At 30.1% G+C, this 14,083-nt stretch overlaps 1 long non-coding RNA gene across 1 annotated transcript; it reads left to right on the forward strand.

Moving 5' to 3' along the window:
• The first annotated feature begins 452 nt into the window (after positions 1-452).
• Positions 453-2,965, forward strand: LOC136076953 (uncharacterized). The gene is made up of 2 exons (XR_010636715.1): positions 453-2,503; positions 2,619-2,965. It is a non-coding gene; the product is annotated as an uncharacterized LOC136076953 (long non-coding RNA).
• Positions 2,966-14,083: the final 11,118 nt, after the last annotated feature.

Consider the following 14,083-nt stretch of genomic DNA (forward strand, 5'->3'; position numbering starts at 1 on the left):
GCCTTGTTAATTATTTTTTTATGCTGTATTATTAACGTTTTAGAGTACCAGTATATATTACTTTTTATTTTTGATCAATAAGCATTGAAAATCCTAAGAAGTTATTGAAAATATAACTTATTTGTATGTTATTTATTAACAAATTAATTTATTAAATTTTTTGTTATGTTTTTAATCATAGTACCAACAATTATTGATTGATAAAACAATTATTAGATTAAATAAAGAAATAATTTTAAATATGCTTTACTTTGTTGAATATGCTTTACCTTTTAACAGGTGCTACTTTAGAAACAAATTGATATCAAATGCTGACGTAATAAGCCCGCTTAATTCATAAATGTAACTATGTATTGCTTAATTCATAAATGTAACTATGTATTGCTTAATTCATAATTGTAACTAAGTATTGCGGTTTTTTTGTATTTAAATAGAAGTGCAATGATGTTTATACACACCAAACTAATTATAACAAATAAACAACTATTTGTTGCAAAATTTCTGCTAGTATTTCAAACTAACGATAAGAGCCGACTCACGTTAGGTGTAGAAAAAAGTTCAGATAAAATTAAACTTTAAGTTTAATTTTAATGACTCGTTTAATATTGATGGTTTTTAGTTATTATGAATCGTGAATCCAGTACTTCTAAAAATGCTGATATAGCAAAGCTTTTGAATAGTTGTGGAACTGATGGTTTAGATCCATCAGAAGTCGACGATGCCCTGCACGATTTCTTTGAATATAGAAATCGTGAAAATGATTTTGATTATGATTTTTTAATGTCTGATTCATCTGATAACCAAGCATTTAGCGACGATGAAGCGGCGATAGATGAGAATCAACCTTTAACCTCGACTTTGCACGATGAACCAATCAGTGAGAATGCACCTTTGGCTTTAACTTGACAGTAGAAACTGCATGGCGCGCTTCTCGCATTTAGAAATATGCGAATAAAGACTACAGTGTTTTGAGATTGATGGGATGTTTGAACATGAAAACAAACTGAATGACAATATTGTTGCCCTGTTAAGTGCTCTGCTTCACACGAGTGAAAGGCTAATGTGTTGTAATCGTTATGAAAATCAAAATGAACTTCGATCAAGAACACTGATGGATTATCGGTTTTACGGATATAAGATATGTTTGAAAACATTTCTGTTTTTGCATGTGATTGGTCGTAAATGTCTCCTTCTACTACGCAGGCGAGTCATTAAGTTTGAAATTGCTCCTCGTAGAAATGGAAATACTGGAATACAACCCAAAAATACTTGTACAAAAGTAGATGCCACAGCAGTTGTTCAATTTATAATGAATTATGCTAAAGACAATGCACTAGTTCTACCCGGAAAAACTCAACGAATAACAGATCATCGGATGATGCTTCTTCCGTCATGGGAGACAAACAAAAGCATACATGAAAAAATAAATCCGCATGTGCATTGTCTGGAATGCATTCGCTGCAAATTATAGCTTTCTCGAAGATTTGGAGAATAACCTTGCCTTTTATTGTTATCCAACGTCCGCGCTCGGACTTATGCAGGGTGTGTCAGAATAACACTATAAAAATGTCTAAAATGGTTAATCTAGAAGTAGAAGTCAAACAAGAGCGTATAACTGAGATGTTAAAACATCTAAAGTTAGTTGAGAAAGAGCGTTCCGTTTATCATGATTGTTTCAAACTGGCAAAAAAAAAAATGAAATTTCACACATTTCTTTTGACTATGCACAGAAAATCTTTCTACCAAACTTACCAGATCAACCTGTACCTATCTATTTTTTAACTCCGTTTAAAGTTGGGATTTTTGGTATTGCAAATGAATCGGCCTGTGTTCAGCACAATTATGTGATACCTAAAAACATGTTAACCGGAAAGGGTGCAAACTGTATTTTGAGTATGATTCATCACTACCTTGCTGAACATAAATGTTCTATCAAAGATACCCTGTATTGCCATGCTGACAATCTGCGTATGGCAAAATAAAAACAACATTGTTATGCAGTATTTCTCTTGGAGAGTAGCTGTTGGGTTAAACTAAAAAATAACTATTATGTTTTTGCCTGTCGGTCACACGAAATTCTCTCCAGATGCAGGATTTGGGATTCTGAAATCCAAAAAAAAAAAAGAGTTTGCTGCATGCATAGAAGCTAGTACTCCAATTTCAAAATCGAATAAACTAGTCATCGTCGGTGACGAGAATGGTTCAATTTTTGTTCCAACATATGATTGGCAAGAACAGCTTTCACGTAATTTTAAAACAATTCCTAATATCAAGCAATGGATACAATACTTGTAAGATTGATTCGGACAGTGCGGAGGTAGAATTCTAAATATGGCAACACCATCGTATCTCAAAAATTACCACGCCACAAATATTACAACCTAAACTTCTCTCACCAGAAAGACAATGGTATCTCTACGATAGCATCCGAATTTTTGTCCCAGAACGCGGGAAAGATTTAATTTGTCCAAAGCCACAAGTTGACAGGATAACGCTTGTCCAGGTTTTTTATTTTTTTAATCTACCATCATTACGAGAATTAAAATACGGATAAATTTGACTTAATATTTGAACAATGAAAACATTGCTAATTATCTTAAATTATTTTTTATTTCTAGACCAGAGCAGCAAATGTTCGCAAAACAGTTCAAGAAACGGTTGGCAATCTAGATTTTTAGATGGGTTTGCCTCCGGTTAAAAGAAAGCCGTCCACATGTTCTTACTACAAACAAGTTGGACATATAAATAAAATGCTAAAAACAGTTCCAGTTTGCCCCAAAAGAAAAGCAGATACAATATTTTGTATTTAATTAAGATTTGGTACCTTTTTGATTTTTCAGTTCTGTTTATATATTTTTATTTTTAAAGAGTTACTGAAATTTATTTGATGTGAAAATTTGTACCCGTAATCTAAACTGTATTACGCATTTAAAAACAGAAAATAACCACTAACTTCTTCATCAAACTGAATTTATAACATTTTTAAATTATGCGAACTTTTAACTTTAATTTTCTCAAAAACGCTATTCCGGTCGTTGTGCCGCACAAACAGCTATAACTTGGTCAAAAGTAAAGATATTAAGTTAAATTTTTTTTTCTTTTTGATCATTTTTCTTTCTATTATACAGTAGTGCTAATAACTCTATTTCTAAGACTTGGTCCCTTTCCTGTGAGGTGCCTCATATAATATTTTTATCAAAGTAAACATTATCCACAACTTCTCAGAAACGCAACAGGCACTCTTTTTGACAAGAGCGAAATGAAGGAAACTATTTTACCAACGTGTGGTATGTTTTTTGCCATATTAGATGACATTGTTCGTAGGGAAATGTTAAAAAACGGCTGTGCCTCCATATGCGGATATGCCCCCACTTCCCCTACTTTAGCTTTTGGTATACAAAACTTCAAGTTTAATTAATTGATTATTTATCTTTTTATTTATTGCTTTAGTACCACTTCATTACGCGCTACTAAAAAGCATTTTTAAACTTAGACAAAGATATAATATTTATACTATTTTTAAAGTAAAAATATTTATAAGTATAAAATAAGCCAAAGTTAATTTATATTGGAGCACGAAGTGAGACTTTCCGATAGACCTGGATTTCAATTTTTAACAAAAAGAAAAAAACAATTACCCCGTTTTATTACCTGTTGGTTGTTACCATGTAAGTTATACGATCGTAAGTTACATTGACTAATAAAATGGATAGATTCTTCTTTTTTTTAACTTACTTTAAAAATTAAAGAGCACATTTTAGAACTTGAGTTAATGTAAGAAGGAAATAATAAGAAAAGCTTTTTATTATTTATTAACGCACAATGGGTCAGAAGCCGGCAAAACCATACAAAAAAGTTTTTAAATTTTGAATTTTTGAAAAAGGCAAATTTTGCTCAATATATTAATAAGCCAGAAATTATATTTTATTAAAAAATAATTTTTCAATTAACTACGTCCACGTTTCTTGTTAATGCGTTTTTGATCGATCACAAAAAATTTAAGAAGATTTGAAATTTAAAAACTGCAGTTTGACTTTATAATTATTTTTATTAAAGACATAAGTTTAAAATTAAATATTTTTGTATTTTTTAATTGCTTTCGAGTAACTTTCTTGTATTTGCTCAATGAACATTTAGATCGCATTGAAACTATTATTCCTAATTTTTTATGCTACTGTTTTAAAGTAATAAAAACTCAGAGACTGTGATAAAATATGAATTATATACTTCTACGTAGTACAAGTTTGGGACATAATATTTATTATTTATTTTATAATTTCCGAAAACAATAAAATTATTTGTAATCAATAAAAACACGATAACAACCAATGAGAAATAAAGGAAAGGAACTGAGTTTCATAGTTACTGCTCGTAAAAAAATTACTTCATTAAAAACATTTTAAATTACTTTCTTTCAAATTAAAAGTATTTTATTGAACTTTTATTAATCTCTTAAAAATGGATAGGAGATGTCTTATGCATTATATAATGGAAAATAATTTACTACAAAATGATGATTTACATGCAAAGATTTTGAGTTTTGTTTCCCAAAGAAATTTTGAAGAATCTAATGATAACTTGTCAATTATTTCGAAATTCATTTACCAAGCTAAAAACAAGTGGAAAAAATCGAATAGAACAAGTGCAGTATTTGAAAAAAGGAATAAAGTTTGGTTAAACCAAACTATATTTGACTGTAAAAAAAAAAATCGAAACAAAAACCTGTGGTATGTTTACTTTAACTATGTGTAAATTTATTATAATGTGTATAATTTATTTGTATTATTATTACGACGATTTAATAATTGATAAAATAATATTATACTTTAAGGTGGACGCTCTTCGATTTTGTTTGAAGATGCGTCTGTGAGAACTAAAGATCGCATAATTAAAGAGCTTTTAAGTAAATATAATTTAAACGAACTTTTATATGCAGCAAGTAAAAGTTTGAAAAGGGATAAAACGTTTATAGAAGCAAAAGTGGTTAAAAAAATATACAACAAAGAATTATCGACAGAATCACTTACTTCAGAACAATCATTAGCGCTAGTCTGAGATGCTAATTTATCCAAAGAAACTTATCAGCATTTAAGAAACAATGCTCTTCCATTCAGCTCTCTATACCCATCCTATCATATTGTAAAAGAGGCTAAAAATAAATGTTACCCTGAAAACATTCAGGTCAGTGACTACTCTGCAGAGGTTCCATTACAAGCTCTTCTTTTTCATACTGCATCAAGAATATGTTCACCTTATAGTGTTGTGTTAAATTCACCTGTGCTTAAAGATTGTACTAAACTATTTATAATATACAAAGCTGGTTTTTATGGTGCAACAGGACAATCTGTTTATAAACAACTGTCAGATATTTCTAGTGAACTTCATACAGATGATTCACTTTTCATAACTTGCTTTGTTCCTCTAGAACTATATTGTTTTAAAGATGACAAAAAACAGGTTGTTTGGAGAAATCCAAAACCATCGTCAACTAATTACTGCAGACCTTTGAGATTTAAATATAGAAAAGAATCAAATGAAGTAATTCTTGCAGAATATGCGTCAATTATGGCTTCTATTAAAGAGATAACATTATCTGTTGTATCTGTTTTATTGGAGGACGGTACAACAAAGGAAGTTGAAATACAACATATTGTAAATTTAACAATGATAGATGGAAAAATTCAAACTATTATTTCCACAGCAACCAACTCATACCAATGCTATTCAGTGTGTGGTGCATCTCCAATCGAAATGAACAATTTATCTTTAGTTGTTCAAAAAAAAACTTTAGAAGGCAATTTAAAACATGGTGTTTCAACTTTGCATGCTTGGATAAGGTTTTTAGAACGTATGCTCCATATCTCTTATAAGATGCCGATGATGAAGTGGCAGGCTAGAAATCAAGACGAAAATAATATTGTTAAACTGAGAAAGCTTGAAGTTTGTGCTGAATTTCGAACAAGGATAGGTCTTGTCATAGACTAACCGAGAATAGGTGGGGCAGGTACATCAAACGATGGCAACGCAGCTAGGCAATTTTTTCAGCAATACGATGTCTCAGCTAGTATAATGAACATCGATGTAGATCTTATGAAAAGACTTCATATCATTCTGGCCACAATATCAAGTGGTTATGAAATTAACTCATCCAAATTTAAAACATTCTGTTGGGAAACTGCTTCGCTCTATGTATTCCTGTACCCTTGGTATCCTATGACCCAAACACTTCATAAGATTTTGATTCATGGCTATGAAGTCATCGAACTATTTACTCTTCCATTAGGTATGTTTTCTGAAGAGGCTCAAGAGGCTACCAATAAGGTTTTTAAGATTTTTCGTGAAAATTTTACAAGAAAATGCGATCGGAAAAAAAACAATATAGACCTTTTTCATCGCCTTTTATGTGCATCTGATCCTTTAATTTGCACATTAAGAAAGAAGATACATAACAAAAAAAAAAGTCTACCATCTGGTGTACTTGAACTATTGCAAGAGCCAACGATAGAATACTCTGTGTAAAACATAAATTTAAATAATATCCTTGTTGTTAGTTTTGTTGGGTAAAAACGGAATTTTTTATAAATGGAAAATAAATGAGTTTTTTAATAATTTGCGTAATTATGTAATAAAATTTGAAGTTTTTTAAAAAGAAATGTTATTTTTTCCACAAATTATGTTTTTCAATATAATAAACTGTTTTTAATTAAAAAAAATAAAAAAATTTTGGTTTTAGAGGTTTTGGCTAGAAAATGTCACTTATGACCCACTGTGGAACGCTTTTGAAACCGTAAATCACAATATTGTGCTAAAAAAAACTTGAAGTGTATGGAGTAAAAAATAACTCACTTTGATTTAAGGATTATTTATCAAGTAGAAAGCAATACATTCAGTATGAAACAACAAAAACAAAAAAAGCACCATAACTTGCGGGGTTCCCCAAGGCTCGATCTTGGGACTATTATTATTTTTACTCTATATAAATGATTTCAACATCAAACTTATAAAGTTTAATATTGTTTGCGAATGACTCCAATTTGTTTTATTTACATAGAGACATTAACATAATTTTTAACATAGTTAAAAAGAATTACGTAAAATAAACGAGTGGTTCAGGTGTAACAAACTCTCTTTGAAAGTCAAAAAGACCAAGTTCATTCTATTTCATAGAAATAAAAATGAAAATATTCCTCTTAAACTACCTGATCAAAAAATAAATAATACTAATATAAAAAGAGAAACTTTCATAAACTTTCTAGGTGTGATTTTAGATGAAAATTTGTAATGGAAACTCCGTATAAACACTTTAGAGAGAAAGCTCTCATGAAATATTTCATTAATGTATAAAACAAAACCTTTCCTAAATATCATGTCTTTTAAAAGTTTATACCTTCTATTAAAACATAGTCCTAAGCTGTGGTAACATGGTCTGGGCAAACACAAGTTGTACTAAGCTTAAAAAACTCTACAGCAAACAAAAACGTGCCTGTAGAATTATCTTTGGAGTAAGTAAAAAAGTGTCTTGTGAGCTTCTCTTATGCAAACTTGGAGCGTTGAATATATACAAAATTAACATACATCTTGTTTTATAGTTCATGTACAAAATAAAATATGGATCTCCACCAATATTTCAACCCTATTTTAGCAAAATAAGTCATAAAAAGGTTACCCTACCCTACTAGGTTCTCATACAACATCTTTGTTATGCCAAAGTTTACATTAAAGTTAAATTCTTACTCAGTCCAACACCGCGGACCTTATATGTGGGAATTTTTTCTCCAGATTGTTACTATCAAAAGAAATACACTTGAACAGTTAAAATCTGAATTAAAGCGTTTTTTAATATCTGCGGACTTTAATTTTCTTTTTCTTTTTTAGTAAAAAAATTTAAATTGCACAATTTATTTATTTTATTTGCTTTCACTTTTATTTGTTCTAAATTTATTTTACAAAGCGAATTTATATATTAACCGTTATATCAATTATGAAACGTAGTTTTATACATTTTATATATATTTTGTCACAAGCTTTTATCACGGTTTTATATATTTTATTGTATAAAATCGACTTGTAATGAAGCCACAATGGGGCTCGGTGATGAGACAAACTGATGTCATTTTCTTTCTCCAGCCATTTGTTTTATTATTTATGTTATTTTACAAATTGTAACTTTATACGACAAAATTAAAAAATTAAAATAAAAGTAAAATAAAAAAGTCTACAACAGTTTTAAATATGTGAGAGTTGTGTCCGTCAAACATTAGAAGCTTCGATCTTTCTAATTGGTTTGTTTTGGTGATAAATATTTTTCCAAACCATTCAATGAATTGGGGAAATTCCATCTAACCTGAAGGAGAACAGTTGTAAAGTGCATTGTCCGGACCGCCATTGCACATGGTGCTGTAAAGACCTTTATTAACAATGTATGGTGATAAAAATTGACCGCTTGCAGAACAGCATATCTACTGTTCTGCAACCGATCAATTGCTTCAACTAAAACAATGTTTTAGTTGAAATAATTGACCGGTCGGTCGGTACTTCAAATAAAACATTGTTTTAGTTTAAGTACCGACCGTTTTAGGTGGATTCTTTAATCCGCGTTTGCAGAGAATTTTCTGCTTGCCTATGTCGGTTTAATATCCTCTTTCATCTGCATTTAATATATTTTGTGGCTTATTCTGTAGATGAATTTTTTCAATAACAACTGTTATTTTTTCAAAACAGTCATCAACTACATTAAGAGATTGTCTAATCCGATGGGAAAGTTCGTTTTTCCATCTCTCCTCAAAACCACGCATCCAATCAATTCCAGGCTTGCCATTCTTAAAGGTCTTGGCTCTACCATTACTGTTTATGTAATATTACACAATATTTGCAACATTGCTACAGTCTATCCCAGTCTCAAAGTTTCTAAATTGTATGAAAAATCAACGTTTCTTCTTCTCTTGTCAAAAACGTTGAGCGTCCAACTTGTTTACATTGCACTTTTTTGAGATGATTAATTAATGTTGTTCTATTTATATTGCACATGAATGCCGCTTTACTTATGCTGACATTGTTTTTACTCATATCATTAATGGCTTTGTTCATGGCTTCCTGAACATACAATCCATATGTTGAACTTGGCTTTTTATGTAGTTGCGAGGCATGATATCATGTGATTATGAACTCTAAAAAAAAATCAATCATGTATTTATTTACACTTAAAGCGTAATGAAAATGACCACACATTAAAAGTAAACTTTGACAGATCTATGAGGTAATTTTGACAATCATGTCAATGTTACACCAAAACCGAAATGCGCGTTTAAACAAAAAATACCAAAAAATCTTTTTAAATGCTTAGCATTTAAAATAACATCATAAAAATACATTTAAAATTATATATAAGTATGGTTTAACTTACCTTATAACTAAAGTCTTTAACATTAAATAAAACTAAACTTGTGTTCGTCGTAATGTGTCGTTATGTTTATATTTATGTGGATAAAAACAGCTATACTTGTTCATTCAACAGATTACTGTCGCGTTGGTTAAAATAACTTAAACAATAGTCAGCTGGTGACTGGTAAAAACATTTAATACAACACGTGTCAATGTTACCCACCTGTCAATGTAACTCCGCGTTACCTTACACTTGCTAAACAATTCAACAGAATTGTAGAGCTGAATTACATAAAACAAAGGATAATGTTTTCATTAATTCAAATCTGTCGTTGGAGTAAACTGAGAACAATCACATCTAAAACAAGCTTATTGGTAAACTTATTATTTTTGCTACTTAACTCAAATTTATCGTAGAAACTGTTGGCGTTATTTATTTCTTCCAAATAGATACTGAAATTGGTCAAAAATTCATTTATTTAGTTAATTGTTATTTTACATTGCCTAGCAACGTACATAGCAACCGTTTTTAATGTACTTTTATTTACCTTTTTAGCGCTATTTTAAAGTTTACTTGACTTTCAGAAATGGTTTGACCAAAACTTTTCATATTTGGACAGTTTTTTGACGATGTAACAAGTTGTGCAATAAACCTCAAAATTATATGAAGAGTACACGGGAAAAAACGACACATTTAAAAAGTTTTGAGAAAGTATATATTAATTTATAAAAGTCTTTGTATAAAGTTACGAAAATTTTTTTTTTAATAAAAGTTACAAATATTTTATTAAAAATGTAAACTTCGGATAAGTTAATCAAGAAATAATTTTTCTAATTTGCTTCTATGCTTTATATGAAAACTTTTATGAATGATTAATATATACTTTCTCAAAACTTTTTAAATGTGACACTGCCGTTTTTTCCCGTGTATTCCCGTTTTTCCCGTCATATGAATGTAAGTGTTAAAAACAGAATTTAGCCATTTTTTTGTCACCATGGGGGGAGGGGGGGGGGGTAAAGTCAGTATCGCATTTAAACCATTTAAAGAAATAAAGCACGGTCTTAAGGAATAAGTTAGTTGTGAAGTTTTTTGAGGTTTATTGCATACCTCTTATATCAAGCTAGCTATATGCAAAATTTTATTCAATGTGATCTTCTACATTTTGCAATATTGCCACAAAATTGGCGATTTTAAAGTTTCCGCTACTTAAAAATTGGCCCCCATGGCAACCCTTTCTTTTCTTTTTTTTTTTGCTAGTTTTATTATATATTTACTGTATATGTAGTAAAAATTGTTATTGAAAATCAATATTGAAGATTTTTTTATCTATACCCTCTTAACCGTGAGTTAATTCTCACTTTATTTACGTCGCACGAGAACAGTCAAACTAAATAGACGTTATTACCCAGTCAAACAAAACTTCTTTAAAACATCCATAATAACTTTACTGCCATCATTGAAATAAATAACAGCAGAGTAAGTTCCCATTTCAACTGTTTCTTTACTGACAAATGTGTTCTTTCTTTAGAACTTTGAACCATAAGATAGCATTCAGGAACTCATTTAGACTTTGTGTCTTACAATCGTCTCTCATTTTTAAATTGATACAAATTAAAATTTGCTTTTTAGAGTATAGCTGATAATTTTATTTAGTGTTAAGTTTATAAAAAAGTAACCAACTTTGAGAAGATTTTAGAGTTTAAATAATAGTTCTAGACTTGTTACTAAGATGCTTTCAAGATCAACAGCTTTTGATAACTTTTAAAATATACAATTTTAAAATATTTTGAAGTTTAGTTGAGTTTATTTCAGTGGTCAATAATTTTAGATATTTACAACTATCCAAAAGAATCTTTTTAAGTTTTAAAAACGAAAAAACAATGTTTGCTACTTTTTGTTTAAAATTATTAACAAAGATAAGCCGCATTAGGCACCTCAGTACTGACAGTCTTCGGTTATCGTGCATATCTATGACACAAGAGTGGACGTTAGGTTAGGTCTTCTTGGGGTACCGAAAACAAAATTAAAAAAGTAGCATACCGTAAGAATATAATAGAAGACATTGATATTGTTTAAGATATTGTCTTAATGCTTTTCATTTGCTGATTTAAATATTAATCCAGACGGTTCTGCAAAGTTTATTTCTTCAATTTTGTGCACGCATTTAAAAATCTGGGTTAAATCACGTCTTTTTCATCTTTCTTTGAGTGTTGTGAGGCTTAACATAGCTCTTCTCTGCTCAGAGGTTTTATGTTTAATAGAGGAAAATGTTTTGGTAGCATGGTTTTGGACTTTTTCCAGCGCGTCTATGTCTCTCTGTTGGTATGGTTGAACATGCGTGGTGTACAATTCTTTCCACAGTGGTAGAAAAAAAAACTACAAAAAGCCTCCCTAAGGATTGGTCAGCATTTGCAGCAGCTACCGTAACTTAAGCGTTGAGTTTGAGGTCTTCTGACGTTAGAACTCCCAGATCTCTTTTTAAATGAGTAACTTCAAGTGCAAACGACAGGCTATCTTGTTCTGGCATGAAACATTTTTTATGTTGATATTTTTTTTCTTGACCTATGTGCATCACTTTACAGTTCTCGATATTGAAACTCGTCTACCATCGCTGTGACCACTCAACAGCCTTGTTTATATCTACTTGAAGAAGGTTAGCATCCCGGTTTGATTTTATCATGCCAATGATCTTGCTATCATCAGCGTAGAGCTTACTCTGGTATTCAAATTTTTATGGAAGATCGTTGGTGCACAGAACAAACAGAAATGATCCTAAAATCAAACCCTGTAGTATGCCGCTAATAACGTTCTTCCAATTTTAGGTGTGTTTTCCGATTACAACTCTCTGCCTTATTTCTGAGAGCCGTACCACGTATCCACGCGTTTAGATAATCTTTGATTCCGTAGTTTTGAAGTTTGTGGAGAAGTCTTTTGTGGGGAATTTTTTAAGGATATTTTATACGTAATATTCAAGACTGCTTGAATATTACGTATAACAAACCCTTGGTACATACCTTTTGTATTTATGTTAATAAAAAATAGAAGATGATATTATTTTTATATTTGATATATATTTTATATCATTTTATCTTCCATAGCATCTCACCAGTTTTGTGATTTAATCTTGATTTTCCCAAAGCATTTGATTCTTTACCTCACAATAGACTTTATGTAAAAATTAAGATCTTTCGGAATAAACGACAAACTCCTGCAATGGATCAATTCTTTTTTAGTAGGCAGAAAGCAACGCGTTACAATTAACAATACCATCTCTGTTTGGGTTGAAATACCATCTCTGATTGGTTTTTTATAAATGTGGTGTCTACTTTGTCGTCAATAAAAAAAAAATTTGTTTTTTTTTATTGACGACAAAGTAGACACTACATCTTATCCGGAGCAAACATTTTTTTATGAAGATAAACTTTATCAGATCATTTCAGAAAAAAGTAAATTTTAAAAAAATGCTTTTATAATTGTTCAGAAATAGATTTTAAATAGTAAAAAAAATAAACTACGTTATATGACTTTATTTGTTAAAGTTTAACCTACGTTAAAATCTCAATAAAAGATAATAATTTTAACATTTGTTTTATCAACAAAGTTATTATAGCGTTTAGTTTTGATTTTAAAAATAGATTTTCTTTCAGTAGCGTAAAGCATAATGGGATTATTTTTACGCTACTTATGGGCGGTGTTTTGTTATTTAATAAAGCTAATAATTGACTTTATTGATTACACAATAGTTGCCTTTGAGCAGGGTCGGCCTGGCCAGGGAAGTTAGGGGGTTTTCTCTCCCCCCCCTCCAGGCCCCTGTTATGTCTGAAGGTCTTGGGCCTCACTATAAAACAAAATACACAAGTAAAACACGCAAAAATACAAATTAAAAGTAACTATTTATTGTTTGTATCCTCAATTTTGCAAATATAATATAATAAATATGATAGTATTTCTACGATTAAAATACGAAAAAAAAAATATATATATATATATGTATATAAAATATCGTAAAGCAGCCTTATATAATTATTCAATAATAATAGAGTAAATTATCTTGAGTATGAAAATAAAAAATTAATTTATTACAAAAAAACATTAAATTTCGTTTTTTTATCGAGTAATGCGTATATATTTTATATACTCCCAGGGCCCTGGAAAGGATAAAAATGTGATGGTGCAAAATTATTTTTGGGCTCCCCTCCTAACAACGATTCTTTTTGTTTTTTGTGTTTAAGGTTTTATGTTTTTTAAGTAGTACTTTAACTGTTGAACCAAAAAAGCGTATCATAGCCATCTTAATGATGGTGGCTTACATCTTCTAAGTGGAATGCAATGACGGAATTGTAACGACAAACCCCATCAAGACCCGTAAAAAAATTTTTTAATCTTTTAGGCAATCTTGCTTCTATCAGGACCCGGCCAATTATAAACCAAGTCTATTGAGTTTAAAGTAGAAAAAATAAATAATGCTTCATTTAAATTGTTGGTGGAACTGTTGAAGTGTTAAGATTTTAATTCAATGCGTTGGTAAAACTTGCTGATGTGAGGTTAAATGTTCAAGGTTAGAATTTTGAAAATAAGCGATGTTTACGGTTAAAATTTTAAAATAAGTTGATAATTTAAATAGTATTTTGAAAATTTTTTACTTTTTTTGTGTGGATATATTATAACTTTTGTTTTAAATTGTAGTTCTTTCAGTTGCCA

The sequence above is a fragment of the Hydra vulgaris genome, chromosome 02, assembly GCF_038396675.1.
Source record: "Hydra vulgaris chromosome 02, alternate assembly HydraT2T_AEP".
NCBI classification, from domain to species: domain Eukaryota; kingdom Metazoa; phylum Cnidaria; class Hydrozoa; order Anthoathecata; family Hydridae; genus Hydra; species Hydra vulgaris.